The sequence below is a fragment of the Diceros bicornis genome, chromosome 10, assembly GCF_020826845.1.
Source record: "Diceros bicornis minor isolate mBicDic1 chromosome 10, mDicBic1.mat.cur, whole genome shotgun sequence".
Taxonomy (NCBI): Eukaryota; Metazoa; Chordata; class Mammalia; order Perissodactyla; family Rhinocerotidae; genus Diceros; species Diceros bicornis.
The window spans coordinates 75600517-75618493 of record NC_080749.1 but is presented as its reverse complement, the minus strand read 5'-3'; the positions used below and the strand labels follow the sequence as shown (position 1 = coordinate 75618493).

Here is a 17977-nt window from a genome sequence, read left to right as displayed (position 1 = left end):
TGTTCTACTGGCAATAGCTAAAAATTTTATTTCTGCAGATATATCAAAACACTACTTAAGGGGGCCAGCCTGGTGGCGCAGGCGGTTAAGTGCACGCGCTCTGCTGCAGCGGCCCAGGGTTCGCCGGTTTGGATCCCGGGCGCACACCGACGCACCGCTTGGCAAGCCATGCTGTGGTGGCGTCTCATATAAAGTGGTGGAAGATGGGCATGGATGTTAGCCCAGGGCCAGTCTTCCTCGGCAGAAAGAGGACGATTGGCAGATGTTAGCTCAGGGCTGATCCTCCTCACAAAAAAAAAAAAAAAAAAAACACCACTTAAAACTTCAGTTTGTAAAATGCAATAATTTACAATTTCTACTTTCCAAGGTAAAAAAGTGTCATTTGTAACATATTATAAACCATCTGGGAAACAGATTTGAATTCACAATGCCCTGATATTAAACTATTTTTTCACTGGCTCCTGCTGAAGTCATTTAAAAATTATCTAACTAAAAACATGACAATATTTTGATAATATTCTTATATATGTAATAATATTACTTATTGAATGCCTATTATGAGCCAGATGCTTTACATACATTATCTCATTTTATCCTCCCAACAGTACAATAAATTACTAGTTCCATTTTAGAGGTGAGGAAACTGATGCTCAGAGAGGTCAGATAATTTGATCCAGATTACAAAACTGGAAAATAGCAGAAAGGGTTTGACTCCAGTCCCAGATTTTTCCCACCTTCTCGTGCTGCTCCTATTAATAGTGAGTATCAATTTTCAGCACTATTAAAAATCGCCTTCATAAATTCATAGAGACAGAAAGTAGAATGGTGGTTGTCAGGGGCTGGGGGAAGGAAAGATTGAGGAATTATTGTTTAATGGGTAAAGAATTTCAGTTTGGGGTGACAAAAAAGTTTTGGAGGTGGATGGTGGTGACGGTTGCACAATAATGTGAATGTACTTAATGCCAATGAACTGTACATTTTTTGTGTGTGAGGAGATCAGTCCTGTGCTAACATCTGCCAATCCTCCTCTTTTTTTGCTGAGGAAGACTGGCCCTGGGCTAACATTCGTGCCTATCTTCCTCCACTTTATATGGGATGCCGCCACAGCATGGCTTGCCAAGCAGTGTGTCGGGTGCGCGCCCGGATCCGAACCGGCAAACCCTGGGCTGCTGCAGCGGAGCGCACACACTTAACTGCTTGTGCCACCGGGCTGGCCCCTGAACTGTACATTTTAAAATGGTTAAAATGATGAATTTATGTTCTGTATATTTTACCACAGTGAAAAAGAAATAGCGTTCAACATCATACCCATTTTTTTGGTTTCCTACAAATTCTATAATTTTAACACAGAGTTCAGAAGGCTTTAAAATGATGGACGTTTCAATTCAACAATGCATTAAAAGGGTTAAAATCCCACCATGACCAAGTGGGATTTATTCAAGGGATGCAATGATGGTTCAGCATCCGCAAATCAATCAACGTGATACACCACACTAACAAAATGAGGAATAAGAATCACATGATCATCTCAATAGATGCAGAAAAAGCATTTGAAAAAATTCAACATCCAATCATGATAAAAATCCTTAACAAAGTAGGTATAGAAGGAATATATTTCAACAGAATAAAGGCCATATACGACAAGCCCACAGCTAACATCATACTCAATGGTGAAAAGCTGAAATCTTTTCCTCTAAGGTCAGGAACAAAACAAGGATGCCTGCTCTCACTACTTTTATTGAACAAAGTATTGGAAGTCCTAGCCAGAGCAATTAGGCAATAGAAAGAAATAAAAGGTATCCAAACTGGAAAGGAAAAAGTAAAACTGTCACTATTTGTGGACAACATGATTTTATATATAGAAAACCCTAAAGACGCCACCAAAAAACTGTTAGAATCAACAAATTCAATAAAGTTGCAAGGTACAAAATCAATATACAAAAATCTGTTGCATTTTTATACACTAACAAGGAACTATCAGAAAGAGAAATTAAGAAAACAATCCCATTGACAATTGCATCAAACAGAATAAAATACTTAGGAATAAATTTAACCAACAAGGCAAAAGACCTGTACACTGAAAACTATATGACATTGATGAATGAAATTGAAGAACACAAATAAACGGGAAGATATTCCATGCTTATGGACTGGAAGAATGAATATTGTTAAAAAGTTCATATTATCCAAAGCAATCTACAGATTCAACGCAATCCCTATCAAAATTCCAACGGCATTTTCACAAAAATAGAACAAACAATCCTAAAATTTGTATGGAACCACAAAAGACTCCAAACAGCCCAGCAATCTTGAGAAAGAAACACAGCTGGAAGCATCATACTCGCTGAATTCAAACTATATTACAAAGCCATAGTGATCAAGACTGTGTGATACTGGCATAAAAACAGACACATAGATCAATGGAACAGAATAGAGAGCCCAAAAATACATGGTCAATTAATTTACAACAAAGGAGGCAAGAATATACAGTGGAGAAAGGACAATCTCTTCAATAAATGGTGTTGGGAAAACCAGACAGCCACATGCAAAAGAATGAAACTGGACAACCATCTTACACCATGCACAAAAATTAACTCAAAATAGATTAAAGACTTTAATGTAAGAACCTGAAATCATAAAACTCCTAGAAGAAAACATAGGCAGTAAGCTCCTTAACATAGGTCTTGGTGATGATTTTTTGGATCTGACTCCAAAGGCAGGGGCAACAAAAGAAAAAATAAACAAGTAGGACTATCTCAAACTAAAAAGCTTCTGCATAGCAAAGGAAACCATCAACAAAATGAAAAGGCAACCTACTGAATGAGAGAAGATATTTGTAAGTCACATATCTGATATGGGGTTAAGATCCAAAATATATAAAGAACACATACAACTCAATAACAAAAAAACAAACAATCTGATTAAAAAATGGGCAGAAGAGCTGAATAGACATTTTTCCAAAGCAGACATACAACAGGCACATGAAAAGATGCTCGACATTACTAATCAGGGAAATGCAAATCGAAACCACAAAAAGATATCACCCCATGCCTGTTAGAATGGCTATTATCAAAAGACAAGAAATAACAAGTGTTGGCGAGGACATGGAGAAAAGGGGACCCTCATGGACTGTTGATGAGAACGTAAACTGGTACAGCCACTATGGAAAACAGTATGGAGGTTCCTCAAAAAATTTAAAATAGAGCTACTATATGATCCAGCAATTCCACTTCTGGGTAATTTATTCAAGAAAATGGAAACACTAATTCAAAAAGATATATACACCCCTATGTTCATTGCAGCATTATTTACAATAGCCAAGATATGGAAACAACCTAAGTGTCCATCAATGGATGCATGGATAAAGAAGATGTGGCATACACAATGGAATACTAATCAGCCATTAAAAAAAACAAAATCTTGCCATGGCAACAACATGGATGGACCTGGAGGATATTATGCTAGGTGAAATAAGTCAGACAGAGAAAGACAAATACCCTATGATTTCATTTACATGTGGATTCTAAAAAACAAAACAAATAAACAAACAAAATAAAACCAAACTAATATATACAAAGAACAGACTGGTGGTTGCCAGAGGGGAGGGGGTTTGGGGGTGCGTAAAATGGGTGAAGGGGGTCAAGAGGTACAAACCTCCAGTTATAAAATAAATAAGTCATGGGGATGTAATGTACAGCATGGTGACTATGGTTTATAAAACTTTATTGTGGGGCCAGCCCGGTGGCGCAAGCGGTTAAGCGCGTGCGCTCCGCTGCAGCAGCCCGGGGTTCACCGGTTCGGATCCAGGGCGCGCACTGACGCACTGCTTGTCGAGCCATGCTGTGGTGGCGTTCCATATAAAGTGGAGGAAGATGGGCATGGATGTTAGACCAGGGCCAGTCTTCCTCAGAAAAAAGAGGAGGATTGGCAACAGATGTTAGCTCAGGGCCAATCTTCCTCACAAAAAAATAAATAAATAAATAATAAATAAAACTTTATTGCATATTTGAAAGGTGCTAAGAGAGTAAATCTTAAAAGTTCTCAAGACAAGAAAAAAAAATCTGTAGCTTTGTATGGTGATAGATGGTAATGACTTATCATGGTGATCATGTCCCAGCATATACCAATATTGAATCATTATAATGTACAAGTGAAACTAATACAACATTATGTCAGCTCCACCTTAATTTAAAAAGAAAATCTTGGACATTTCAGTTATCTGATTGTCGTAGTGGGAAATTTCAACATAATCTGAAGCTGCAGACTGAAATAATGATACACATTTTTAAACGCAAATGTTGTATCACTGTAATTGATACTTTTTTATACCACTCACTAGGATCTCATTAGATTCTTTCACAGAGTTTGTTTTTAAAACATAAAATGTAGACTAAGAAAAAAAAACTCTGAAAGACATTAGTCCATTTACTCCTATAGTCCAATATCAGTTATGTTTGATTAAATTAATTAATTAGTAAATAAGCCCTTATCATCTTTCTGAATAGTTCCTAGTCTGTTTTTCTATCATTTAATCAAAGTGTCTCCTTCTCTACTCTTGAATATTCTAAATTGGTATCACTATTGGATGTCCCTATGAGGAAAGGTTCCATTAGAACAGAAAAGACAAAAAGATGTTAAAAAATAAAAATCAAGCTCAGTCATTTCAACCATTCGCAAGAACTTATTTTAACAACGTAGCTTGCAATGTTCTCATCTTTGTATTTAAGAGGTTCCAGTTTCTAGTCTTTTGTGACTGTTAGATTTTATGCATTTATATTTATAAATGAATGAATGCAGATCATGAATTATTGCAAGATATCGTATGTGATACCTGCCTGATTATATGGGGGGCTAAGTCATAAAAGGCAACCACTGTCACTCCTGGGAAAAAATATGTCCTATATAGCATGGAAAGAGCACCAGATGATGGATGGCTACAGCAGAAGAGAGAGAGGCCAGCCGAGCTAAAGAAACAAGCAGAGCAGTGGGCGGCTCCAAATCATGGCTGCTTCCCAGTTGCATGGTGCAAACACAGTAATTCAGTCTTAACAAGAAAATTAAAAGCAAAGCACTATTAATCATGCAGCAAAAAAACATTTCATTAAACTAATGAACACCACTTAAAACAGAACGACAAAAGCCTACATGTTTTTTGAAAATTCTCAAGTCAAAAATACCTAACTTTAGAAAAGAGAAAAATTCAATTTATGAACAAAGTTAATTTCTTAATGTAAAACAAAAGATATCTTTTAATGACTTTAATGATGTCAAAACTTCAATATAATACAAGATGAAATAATGTGCAATATCAGAATTACTTTTAATTTCACTAACACAAACACCAGTATATGAGAGGTAGTGATAGAGCATGGCTCTTGAGGCTAATACCCTGGGTTCAAATCCAAGCTCCAGATTGATTTACCAGCTGGGTGACAAAGACACCCAATTATTTGATTCTGGAGGAATTTTGAGGAAAAATTCTCTTCCTTCAGAAAAATCTATTCCTTCACTGTTACCTATATTTTACCCAATCACTCACAGCCAGGGTTGCCAGTTTCAACAAATAAAAATGCAGGACGCCCAGTTAAATATGAATTTCAGATAAACAATACATAACTTTTGCATTAGACATACGTATACTGAAAAATTATGTGTTGTTTATCTGAAACGCAAATTTAACTGGGCATCCTGTATTTTGTCTGACAACCCTACCTACAGTATTTCTGCCCAACACTATACTTTCTATTTTTCATTCTCCTATTTAGTAAGAAACACCATAACAACAGCATCATAAATCATGCTTTGTGCTCTACGGCATATAATTACACAATCAGCTGGCAGCCGCTGTAAAGAACTATAATGGATTCAACAGGACCCCTAACTTTTGAAAGACAGTGGTAACCATTTGTAGAATTGTTATAGGACAGTAAAAGACACTCTGTTTCCATCTATTCTTAATATGCCTCTTAAGGGGGCATAACAGCTTTTAGTATTTGCTTTTATCCAAATGGAATGATTAGAATATTTAATTATGGATTTATGCACATAATTATAAAATTGGTCACAGCAATCAATTTTCTGCCCATACAAGTGCATTTCACATCACTATGTGGATACTTTTACAAAGGTTTCCTTGACATAACAAAGCTATGAGAAATTTTAAAAGATTTGTTCTAAACTTCCAAATTACCATTACTGAATGTTTTTCCAAAATTCATACTTGATTGTTAAATCATAATCATCCAAGCATAAGAATTTTTAAATTCTACACTAGATAACAATTCTACTTAATCAAACATATATTTTGAATTAGCAAAAAATTAAAACTTTGAATCCAATTTAAAAATTCAAAGGCATTATATGTTCTGTTTTGTTTTTTACTATCAGTTTCCTTAAGTTTTGAACCCAAAGGTAATTTTGATCATCAAAACATCTCAACAATATAAGAAAATCCTTTATGTAGTATTTATACTATTCCAAAGATATTTGACAACAGTCATCAGATAAACCAACCAACCTCTTGCAAAAAGTTTCATTAAACAAAGCAACATCATTGAAATAGTGATATTTTCAAAAGGTCTATTTACTCCAAACTAATGAAAATGAATCTTTCGACCCAAATTATAATAATACTACAGAAAAACAGTACTGACAAATTTTTCTCTATTCATCTCTAAAGCATGACCTAAACGAGTCAGCCTCAAGTTAATAATATTTGTCAGGCTAGACACAAAATGTTAGCTAAATTAAATTTTATTTCCTCCCTTATACACAAACACATTTGCTAATCTGTGAGAGTAATAGAAAGGTAGACTTTTGACCACGTAAAGATAAAGATCAGTAAGCTAAATCAGAAAACAGTTACATTCCCTGTGAGTCATCATATTCCATTGACTAAAAATCACAATTTAAGGAAATTCTGTAGCCAACTAAACACTTAACAACAGTGCCATGACCATTTGGCGGCTTTGGAAAACAATGTAAATCTTGAAGAGTGACTATCTGGCAACTTTTCTAAACTAGATCATAATGTCAGGAAAAAATAAATCTAAGATCCAAGAGAGTCCTTTTTTATATGCTACACTGAATTATTTTTCAAAACCAACCCAAAAAAATGTTTTTCAAAAGTTTAATGGATTTAATAATTTCTTAATCTCTGTCATGGTATCCATTATCCATTTAGTTGCCAATACCTAGATTATATTATTATATCCTCTTATCAACTTTGAGCTTCTCTCCCTTTCAATCTCCCTTGTTTGATGCTCCTGAAAACATTTTTTTCCAGCTGTGCCACTTTCAGAGAAGGCACATGAAGACTAGCTAACATATATCGAGCAGCTACGGGCAGGACACTATGCTCTATATATGGTGTCATCTCATAAAATGGAATGCGAGAGGTACGAAGAGGTAGGAGATGGAGCTGGAAAGATAAGCAGAGTCCACATTGTACCAGGCCTCCTGAACCATGTGAAGGGATCTGCAGTGGGAACTATTCAAAAAGTTCTAAGCAGGAAAATAATACAATTAGATTTGCCTTTTAGAAATATGACTCTAGCTACTATTCTGGAGAATGGATTAGGAAAAAGAAGGTGGTTGGAGGCAGAAGTCAGCTAGGAAGATGCTGTGGTGATAGTAGGCAAGTGTGGAAGTATCCTGAACTAGAGTAGCAATGAGAACTATTCAGGAGGTAGAACCCAGAGAACATGGGAATAGATTGGATGTGATGGGAGAGAGAAGGAGCCAAAGATGACAACCAGATTGCTAGCAATGGCAACTGGGGAGATGATAGTGCTGTTCACGGGCTGGGAAAGACATAGAAAGGCAATCTGGGCACATAGAAATATCCAGCAAATAAATATACAGGCCTGGACATATTCATTCATTCAATAAGCATTTTTAAGCACCTAGCTCAGATCTCTACCTCATTTACAGCACCTCTTTTTTATAGTTTTAATACATTAGGTATAAAGTATGTCTGCCTCATCTTTGAATTTCTATATTACAAAGTATAGTCCTGTCACAGATATTAGAAGCATCAACGAAAAGACAAATGAATAAATCAATCATTAAAAGTAACTTTGCCAAATAGCATAGCATGAAAAAATAATGATGAGCACTGCCAAAAAGGCTGTTAGTAGAGTCAAATTTCAATGGCCTTGGCTCCACAGAAGAGATATTAAGCACATATTTAAACATTTAATAATGTAAAACATTGAACAACGAGACACAAGGCCCACATCCTTCCCCATCCTGACATATATATTATTACATGTCAATTCAATTTTCAATATTTGAATGAAAGAGTCAAAATCTACCATAACTAAGAAATTCCTTAATACATAATTACCTAAAAAGTTAACATTGTTTTTACTTCAGTTATAACTCACAGAATGAAGTGTAGGTAAATGACAGGGCTCAGATGCCAGGTATGGCCCATATTCACACACGTTAACTTAAAATATTGCAGGCAAGGCATCTTAAGATAACTGAAGGATAATTTGACTGAATGAATGTCATATATGGTTTAATTAAGAGATGGTGGCAGTCAGTAGGACTTCTCATAACACTAGTTCACTGCTGTTGTGAGGTTGGGTGAAAAGCCATTCAGAAGGAAATACTGGCCACAGCTGCTCGGAAAGTACATAAACCGTGTCATAAAGATTTTTGTAGAATTATAGACTTTCCATATGGGTAGTATTTTTAATAGAGGAGCTGCCAGTTAAATGGATTGTCAAGTCCTCTCTTTTTTAGGTACAGATATACCTAAAATATATCTTAAATATATCTATATAGATACGTCACATTCCTCACCTCCAGGCTTTATAGCAAACTTGCAGGACAGGCATCATAATTCCCATTTTACCAATGAAGAAACTCAGGCTCAGAAAAATTTAAAAACTGGCTTATGATCACACAGTTAGTAAGTAGCAAAGCTGAGATTCCAGGACTCCAGATCCAATTCTCAAGTCTGTGTCCTCTTCCCTGCCCAAGCTGTCTACCAAATATTTAAGTTCTTATTAAGTCAAATGAACCTAGTGATGGCAGACCACGTTAACTAAGGTCAAGGATCCTCTCAGGAAAATGGAAGAGAACAAGTCATCTTGGTTCAATTTGGGAAGAGAAATAAATCAAGTATGTGTGTAACACTTAGTAGGAGCTATAGAGGAAACAAGAAAAGTCTAAAATGTGGTCCCTCTCTTCAGAGTTGGTAAAACGATTCTAACAAAGAAAAAACAAAGGACACTGTAATTTCCCATGATTATAGGATATTTTCTAACTTATTTCCTTCTTGTGAAAATCAAGGTTATAGTTGATAAACTGAGAGAATACTGGGGGTTGCTAGGATTGGGCCAAGTGTCATGCAGCAAAACATTATTTCTAGTTCTTATTACAACCTTTCAGACTGAATCCATGATTGTTTTGCACAAGGATTCCAGCCGAAATTCCAATTTTTTCTGAATGCCTTAATAAAGGAAGCTGTATTTAAGTCTAATGAATATAAAGAAAGAGGCAGAAAATGTTGCATCCTTTATATCCTCTTCCACCCACTGACTTGCACCTCACCCATCAGAATCTAGCAAAAGGCAACATCTAAGACAGGAGGCCAGGAGGAGGCTTCTCGGATTCTCAGTAGCCTTGGTTGAAAAGACCGCAGAAAAAAATAGACAACATTGCCCCTTAACCATACTATTACTCATAATAAATTGAGTAATAGATGCCAATTTTACGGTTCACTCCTTTCCTTAATTTTAAAGATTTATTTTAAGATTGGTCATTATTTATTTAAGGCTCCTATCTTTACAGAGCATTATACTCTATCCTTTTGTGGTCCCTTCCAAGGACCACAAACCAAACAGTTTGAAAGAATTCTTGCTTTTAAGGAATTTACAATCTAACAAGGAAAACAGAAACTTAAACGTGCAGAAAACTTGAGTCTGAGTCAGACATGATTTCTTTAAAACTTAGTCAAGTTTTCATTCACATTTTGCATATACTCACAAACTATCCCAAAATGAGAATAATTCCAGGAGAAAAAAGGAGTCTGAAGTAATTAGCTGTAAGATATCTTTTATTAAATAAAAAGCAAAGATTTAGTTGAATTGTAAGGTGAAATCAGTTCAGTTACATTAATGAGGAAGCTATTTCTAATAGATGCCTTTACCAAGTTTTTGGTGTTCCCCAAGGCTGAGTTAGTGCCAGGGTAGGGGTTAGGGGGGCTTCTTCTAAAATTTCAATCAACTTGAAGCAATCAACTTGAACAGTGTCAAACGCAGTAAGCACTTAAAAATCATTTGCTGAACTAAATGGAGCTACACTAAATTCATATATAGCTCATGCTTTTACTCTAGAATTTGAGGAAGCTGAAACACATCTTTGAACCAACTTGACCCTATAGCAAAAACCATACAACTGTTTTTCGAGAAGGAGCAAATAGGGTCACAATTAAAAATACTGCTGGTTGGTTTACAGGACTTCTTTGGTAGGGATGGGAAGCTCTTTTTTTTGAATAACTATTGACTATATCAACTATAATTATCAACTATATCAGCTAACATCAAAGTTTCTACATATTTTTCTTTATAGTGCTGCAAGAAATCAGAGAAAAACCAGTGATGACCAATCTCTACAACTCCAAAGACGATGAGCAGAGACACTGGAGTCCCCATAACATCAGAAGAGTGACCACCTCAACCCCAGTCAGGTTATACCCAGCAGCCAAAAGACAGGTTTTGCTCCATGACCCACTCTGGGGGCCGGCCCTGTGGCGTAGTGGTTAAGTGTGCGTGCTCCACTGCTGGCGGCCCAGGTTGAGATCCCGGGCACACACCGACGCACCGCTTGTCAGGCCACGCTGTGGTGGCATCCCATATAAAGTAGAGGAATATGGGCACGGATGTTAGCCCAGGGCCAGTCTTCCTCAGCAAAAAGAGGAGGATTGGCATGGATGTTAGCTCAGAGCTGATCTTCCTCACCAAAAAAAATAAATAAATACCACTCTGTTCAAAGACCTTCATGATCAAAATCTTAAGAATTATTTTTACGTATTGATTCCTTTATATCTCTGAAAAGTCCTGACTATTCCTACCTCAAAACTAGTCTCAGATTTTATCTTTTCTATTTCCAAATAATAACTAGCATTTATTGACTATCTACCATGTGTCAACTACCTAACTAAGCACTCTACATTAATTCTCTCATTTAATCCTCCCAACTACCCTATGAAGTAGGTTCTACTATAGTGATGAAGCTGAGTCAAAAAGATTAAGGAACCTGCCTGATGTCACAGAACTAAAAAAAAAAAAGAGAATCAGGATTCCATTACAAGTAGTCCAATCCTAGGGCCCACCCCTTTAATGGCAGGCACCTCCTGGACCTAGCACCTAATTCTAGAAACTTCTGGCCATTCTCCTAATCCCAAATTTATTTCCACTGTTTCACACAGTTATTAAGAAAAATATTTCTTAACTATTTTTTTTTTAACCAGTTACTTCTCTATTTAAGAAAATGGCTTTACAGATTATATTAAATTGAAAGCAGCTGCCATATCAAGCCTGCCCTCAGTCAACCCATCATATCCTCTTGAATTCAGACACATAGCCTCTTGAATATAAAGACAACTTACTGAACGGCTGTGAATGGAATATGGTTTTTTTTTCCCCAGAAGTAAAATTGCCCTGATAATTTATATTTATAGAAATACAGCATCCAGAGAAAGGGAGGTAAAACATTGCACTATAATGGACCACAGTGCATCTAGCATAGCAACCAGTGTTGTGGTTTAGAAACAACATTTTAAATGAAACACTGACAAGTCAGAACATGCCACTAACTTGTTGTGTGAATCCGGGCAAGTTATTTAACCTATCTGTGCCTCAATTTCCTCATCTATGAAATGGAGTAGACAGTGCCTACTTCATAAGCCTATTGAGAATTATATGAGTTAATACATGTGAAGTGCTTAGAACACGGAAACATGGTAAATACTCAATAAATGTCAGGGGTTATTATTGTGGTGGGAGTGTGGGAGGAGACATAACTCCCTTCAAACATGTCAAGAACTGTCACATGAGGACTTAAAAACTACTTTTTCTAGCCCCTGAAGATAGAAATTAAACTGACTAGGAAATGCATCACAGAAGAATTTGATTTGGGCTCAACATAAGAATGTTTTCAAACAACAAAAGCAGCCTGAAAACAGAATTGGCCCCCTTATGAGAGAAGGAGCTCCCTGCTAACAGAGGCCAATATCCACACATCACAGGGGCTCCTGCTCTGGTGTGGTTACCTGCACCCGACAACCTCCAGAGGCTCACCTAAGACAGTCCATCAGAGTCTTTCCTACAGTGTGTGGCACACAGGAGTTACTCATGACATCTTGTATTGTTCTTGTTTGAGATTTCTCTATGATTCACATATGGTATGCATTTGCGAGTCAGGATAAAAAGTGCAGTTCATGTCTGTAAGACATAACTTTGAAGTTAACTAGTTCACACAAATATTGAAATAGGCCCTAGTAGCACACAAGCCATGTTCTTGTCAATTGCCCTAACCAGATCAAACAATGTGACCTCAAAACATCATGTTTGACTCCTTCATATCACACAAAACACTTTGATTCCTTCTTCAAGGTAAGAATATATTCCATGACTAATTCTTTTAACCTTAGAGTTTCCTCTTCTTCATTTTACTAATAAGAATCTCCTAAACTGGGGCCGGCCCGGTGGCACAAGCGGTTAAGTGCGCGCGCTCCACTGCGGTGGCCCGGGGTTCGCTGGTTCGGATCCCGGGCGCGCACCGACGCACTGCTTGGTAGGCCATGCTGTGGCGGCGTCCCATATAAAGTGGAGGAAGATGGGCACCGATGTTAGCCCAGGGCCGTCTTCCTCAGCAAAAAAAAAGAGGAGGATTGGCGGATGTTAGCTCAGGGCTGATCTCCTCACAAAAAAAAAAAAAAAAAAAAAAGAATCTCCTAAACTGTAAGCTGAGCACATGGCTGTCTGGTACAGACTACATTTCCTAGCCTTTTGCCACTGGGTATGGCCATATGACTAACAGCCCAATGGGATATGAGTAGAAGTAATATGTGCAACTTATACGTTACTTCCTTAAAAGAAAGCTACTTGCCCTCCACTTTCTTTTTGCCTCCTTCCTATGGGCTAGAAGGAGGATGTGGTGGCGGTGGGCCAGTTTAATCAAAGGGACAAGACAACATCCTAAAGGATGAAGACAAAAGGAACCTGGATCCCTGAATTACTTTATGGAGCAGAGCCACTTACCTGACTCAGAATAACTTGCCTACTGGGGGAATGTTACTTATTAGAGAAATAAACTTCTATCCTGTTTAAGCCACTATATGTTGGGATCTCTCTGTTAGAGCAACTTAACTTCCTAATAAATGCAAATATTTATAAACATGGAGAGTGAACTCCCTCATTTCAAAGGCTCAGAGATTTATGTATAAATATTCTCTGCTAAATTCCACCTTTAATAAAGATTTTTATAGTGAAATTTTAAATTCTGATGTAGATCAAACCAACCACCTAAGGAAAACGATACTGGGTACAACCATGAATGGCATACTTCCTGAAAGCTGGAAACAGAATAGTTTATGAAGGAAAAGACTCAAATGATAAAAGAAAAAGAATACTTGAAGAAAAGTACAAAGACAGTCCCTCGAGGGTCATAGCACCAGGATCCTTATAGGAATAAGACAAATAATCTACCTTAGTCATTTACTTGATCTTCAAAATGCTTTAGCCATTTTCAACTGTAAAAACTAAAAATGAAAATTGAAACCATGAATAAGAGTTCAGGAGGATTTAAGACATAATAAGATAAACACAAAGTTAAGCTTTTATGTCCATAAGAAGCCTCAGAGCAATGTTTTTGTACTTTGTAAAAAAGCATATTTTTAAAAGATAATATTAGGAATAGTTGTTAAAGGACTTAAATCACAGTTTGGCTTTCTCCAGACTTTTCTTAAAGGAGTTCAGAACAACAAAAATATCCGGTGTGGTTTTCATTTTATATAAATATCTATTATCTACATCCAGGAATTTTTTAAATTATGATTCCAACTTTTTTAATCTTATTTAATACCACTAAACCCACTACATTCTCAGTTGATCCCAACGTCAGTGGAGAGTACTTTTAACAGGCTTTATGCAATGGAAAACATTCCATAAGCTGGTCTTATTATCCATGAAACCAGATAGCAATTGGTTCTCTATGATGTGAGCTTGCATGGAAACTACCCTTTAATATATGCAGCACTGAGGAAACTGTGGGCCTTATTCTTATTTTAACATCTTACATTTTCATACAGGCTGGAAACCCCCTAACACTGACAACACAGTCATGTGCCACATAATAACATTTCAGTCAATGACAGAACACACATATGATGGTGGTCCCGTAAGATTAGTACCAAATAGCCGGCCCCATGGCTTAGTAGTTAAGTGAGCGCGCTCCGCTGCTGGCGGCCTGGGTTTGGATCCCAGGTGCGCACCGACGCACTGCTTCTCCGGCCATGCTGAGGCCGCGTCCCACATACAGCAACTAGAAGGATGTGCAGCTATGACATACAACTATCTACTGGGGCTTCGGGGGAAAAAAATAAATAAATAACATTAAAAAAAAAAATAGCCTAAGTGTGTAGTAGGCTATACCATATAGGTTTGTGTAAGTACTGTAGAGAAGGAAGAAATTTTCTTCTACCCTTCTAGATTCTTCTGGCTGGTCTAAGAATTAAACTGGCATGAGATAAATTAACAGGTGAAAAACAAACCAAAGTTTAACAACATGTATACGTGGGAGAAACCCAGGAAAACTTAAGTAACTAGCCAAAATGGCCAAAGCCCTCACCTTAAATACCATCCTCAGCTAAAGGCAAAGGAAGATGTTGGAGTGGGGAGAGTCAGGGACTTCAAAGGGAAGAAAGGCAATTCACAGGTAGGTGAAAAGGAGCAAACATTCGGAAAACAAGTGTTTGGCCACACAGAAACAGAATAACACAGAGGGGAGCCAAACAAACAAGCTTTTCTAGGTTCCTCCCTGTCTACCACCTAGTTCATGCTATGCTAAGGTGATAGCTCACTTCCTGAGCCAGGTTTTTTTGTCTGAATTCTTTCAGGCAGTTAAGGGAGAGGTAACAAGAAAAACTTTGAGTCTTTTGTTTCTTAAAAACCATCAGTCTAAAATAATCCTCATGTTAAAGAGATACATTTTGCTCTTTCCGCCACCTTGGAGGCTGTGGAGGCATGCTAGAGACAGGAGTTCTAAAACAATAAGTATGTCTGGAAGGCTCTGGTCCAAGGCCATTTTTGCTGGCTATAAGCAGGTTCTCTGGAACCAGAGGGAGCACACAGCCCTTAAAATTGAAGGTGTTTACACTTGAGATGAAACTGAATTCTATCTAGACAAGAGATGTGCTTATGTGTACAAACAAAGAACAACACAGTGATTCCTGGTGGCAAACCTAATAAAACCAAAGTATGCTGGGGAAAGGTAACTCATGCTCATGGAAACAGTGGCATGGTTCGTGCCAAATTCCAAAGCAACCTTCCTGCTAAGGCCATTGGATACAGAATCCATGTGATGCTGTACCCTGCAAGGATTTAAACTTATTGAAAAGTAAATTCATAAAAGTGTGAATGTGTAAAAAGTAAAAAAATTTTAAAAATAATAAAGAGATACATTTTAGGGTGGCAAATTTTGTTGCCCTTCAGTACGCCCTATGATGTCACACAACAATGAAACTGCCTAACAACACGTTTCTCAGAACATAACCCTGTCATTAAGTCTCAGTTTCCAAATCTGTAAAGAGGTGGATTCAACCATTGTGAGGTAAACTCTAAGAATTCTTTCAGTTCACTCTTCTATTAAAGTTCTATATATTAAAGTATAAAAATTATATCACGTAAAACTGCAGATGCCATTAGAAATGAAATGTTCCTAAAATCCATAAACTAATTTTCTTTAAAACCACTATCAAAATCCTAAATCTTAACCCAGTGGACTGTTTATATTTGTTAACAAATTATATTTTTATTTAAAGAATCTAATAAAACTTATCTAGAATTGGAAAAAATCATCACTACAACAATGACCTAGTTCTGAAACTAGGATGTGATAGAATAATGGCCCCCCAAAATCTTAATATCCTATTCTCCACAACCTATGAATATGTTAGGTTTCCTGACAAAGAGGAACTAAGATTACAGATAGAATTAAGATCGCTAATCAACTGACTTTAAAATGGGAAAATTATCTAAGTGAGCCCAATGTAATAACAAGGATGCTTAAATATTGAAGACGGAGGCAGAATAGTTAGAATGGGGCAGGATAGAAAATAAAAGTTAAGGTGGTGTGATGTGAAAAAGACTCCACCGGCCATTGCTGGCTTTGAAGATGGAAGGGGTCATGATCCAAAGAATGCAGGCAGATTCTAGAAGATGAAAGGGGCATGAAAATGGATTTCCCCCTAGAACCTTCAAAAAGGAACACCGCCCTGCCAATACCTTGATTTTAGCAAAGTGAGACACATTGCAGACTTCAGACCTCTAGAACTGTAAAATAATAAACTTGTGTTGTTTGAAGCCACTAAGTTTGTGGTAATTTGTTACAGCAGCGATAGGAAATTAATATTTAGTGTTTCTAAAATGTAGGTTTTGAAGAGTAAGAAGCCCAAACCTCCAGTCTCATCAGATATATTGTTGTTTCTTAGATCCCAATCTCATCAGATATATTGTTGTTTCTTAGATCCCTCTGACTTCCAACTTAAATGAAATGATGTATGTGCACTAGCTCAATAAATGCTTGCTTTTACTGCAGAACAATGCAAGGTTGAACCACCTTAACTTTGCTTTCTGCCTGGCCCCATTCCAACCAGATCAGTATGTTCTTAAATCATCGTTTTTTGGAAATTTGGGGTATTGGCATTGGGGTATTGTTGGTTTGGTGGATAAAAGAAAATAGGGAGGGCAGTCGGCCCCGTGGCTGAGTGGTTCGAGTTCCATGTGCTCTGCTTCAGCGGCCCAGGTTTGCGGGTTTGGATCCTGGGCACGGACCTACTCCACTCATCAGCCATGCTGTAGAGGCATCCCACGTACAAAAAATAGAGGAGGATTGGCTCAGATGATAGCTCAGGGCTAATCTTCCTCAAGCAAAAATGAGGAGGATTGGCAATGGATGTTAGCTCAGGGAGAATCTTCCTCACCAAGAGAAAAAGAAAATAGGAAGAAAATTCTGCCCTCCCCACACCCTACCATACATGCACACACACTTAATGGCTATGAGACCTGGAACAAGTTTCCGCAACTCTCAGAGCCTGGCTTTCTGATCTGAAAGGTTGAAATAATAATGATAGCTATGTCTTGCCAGGCTGTTATAAGAATGAAAGATAATGTACGACCTTGACAATGTTAGTGCCCCTTATTATCCTATACCAAGAAATTTTTAAAGAACCCTCCATTACCTATCGATTGCATGATAAACAATCTCTCTAATGGCTCCCTTGAAGAATGGGAGAGATGGTGACAGCCATGCTTAGTAACTGAAGGGGTAAAATTAGAGAATGATCTCTAAGTTCTCCAATTCTATAATAATGTAATTGGATAATTAAGCAGTCTCAAGTTGTTGGAGTATAAACATGTGAGTTTTATTTTTCCCACAACTGCTCCCTCCCAACTATGCCATATGCCATCTCAGATCCCCTGTGCCCCCTGGGTACTCAAGTTATTACCAATAGCTCACTCAGATTCCATAAGGTTTCTGTCTCTTTAGTTATTAGAAGGGTTCTTTCAAGTCCTTAAAAACTCAGTCCTGTTCATTTTAAAACTTCAATCTCATGTTCAATTCAAGGTGCTCATCTCTACCCCTTCGCCCCCAAGGCAAGCTAGAATGGTGGGCAGAGTGGCTGGGACTGGAGTGGGTCTACTGTACCCACTTCTCCCTTCCTCTTCCTCCCTGCACTTCC

General features: G+C 37.4%; 1 protein-coding gene and 1 pseudogene across 3 annotated transcripts in view; one reads left to right on the top strand and one right to left on the bottom strand.

The window, feature by feature from the left end:
- Positions 1-17977, bottom strand: part of PLCL1 (phospholipase C like 1 (inactive)) — a 325277-nt gene that overhangs the window by 278965 nt on the left and 28335 nt on the right. The gene's annotated exons all lie outside the window — the stretch shown is intronic.
- Positions 15293-15628, top strand: LOC131410951 (large ribosomal subunit protein eL33-like; annotated as a pseudogene).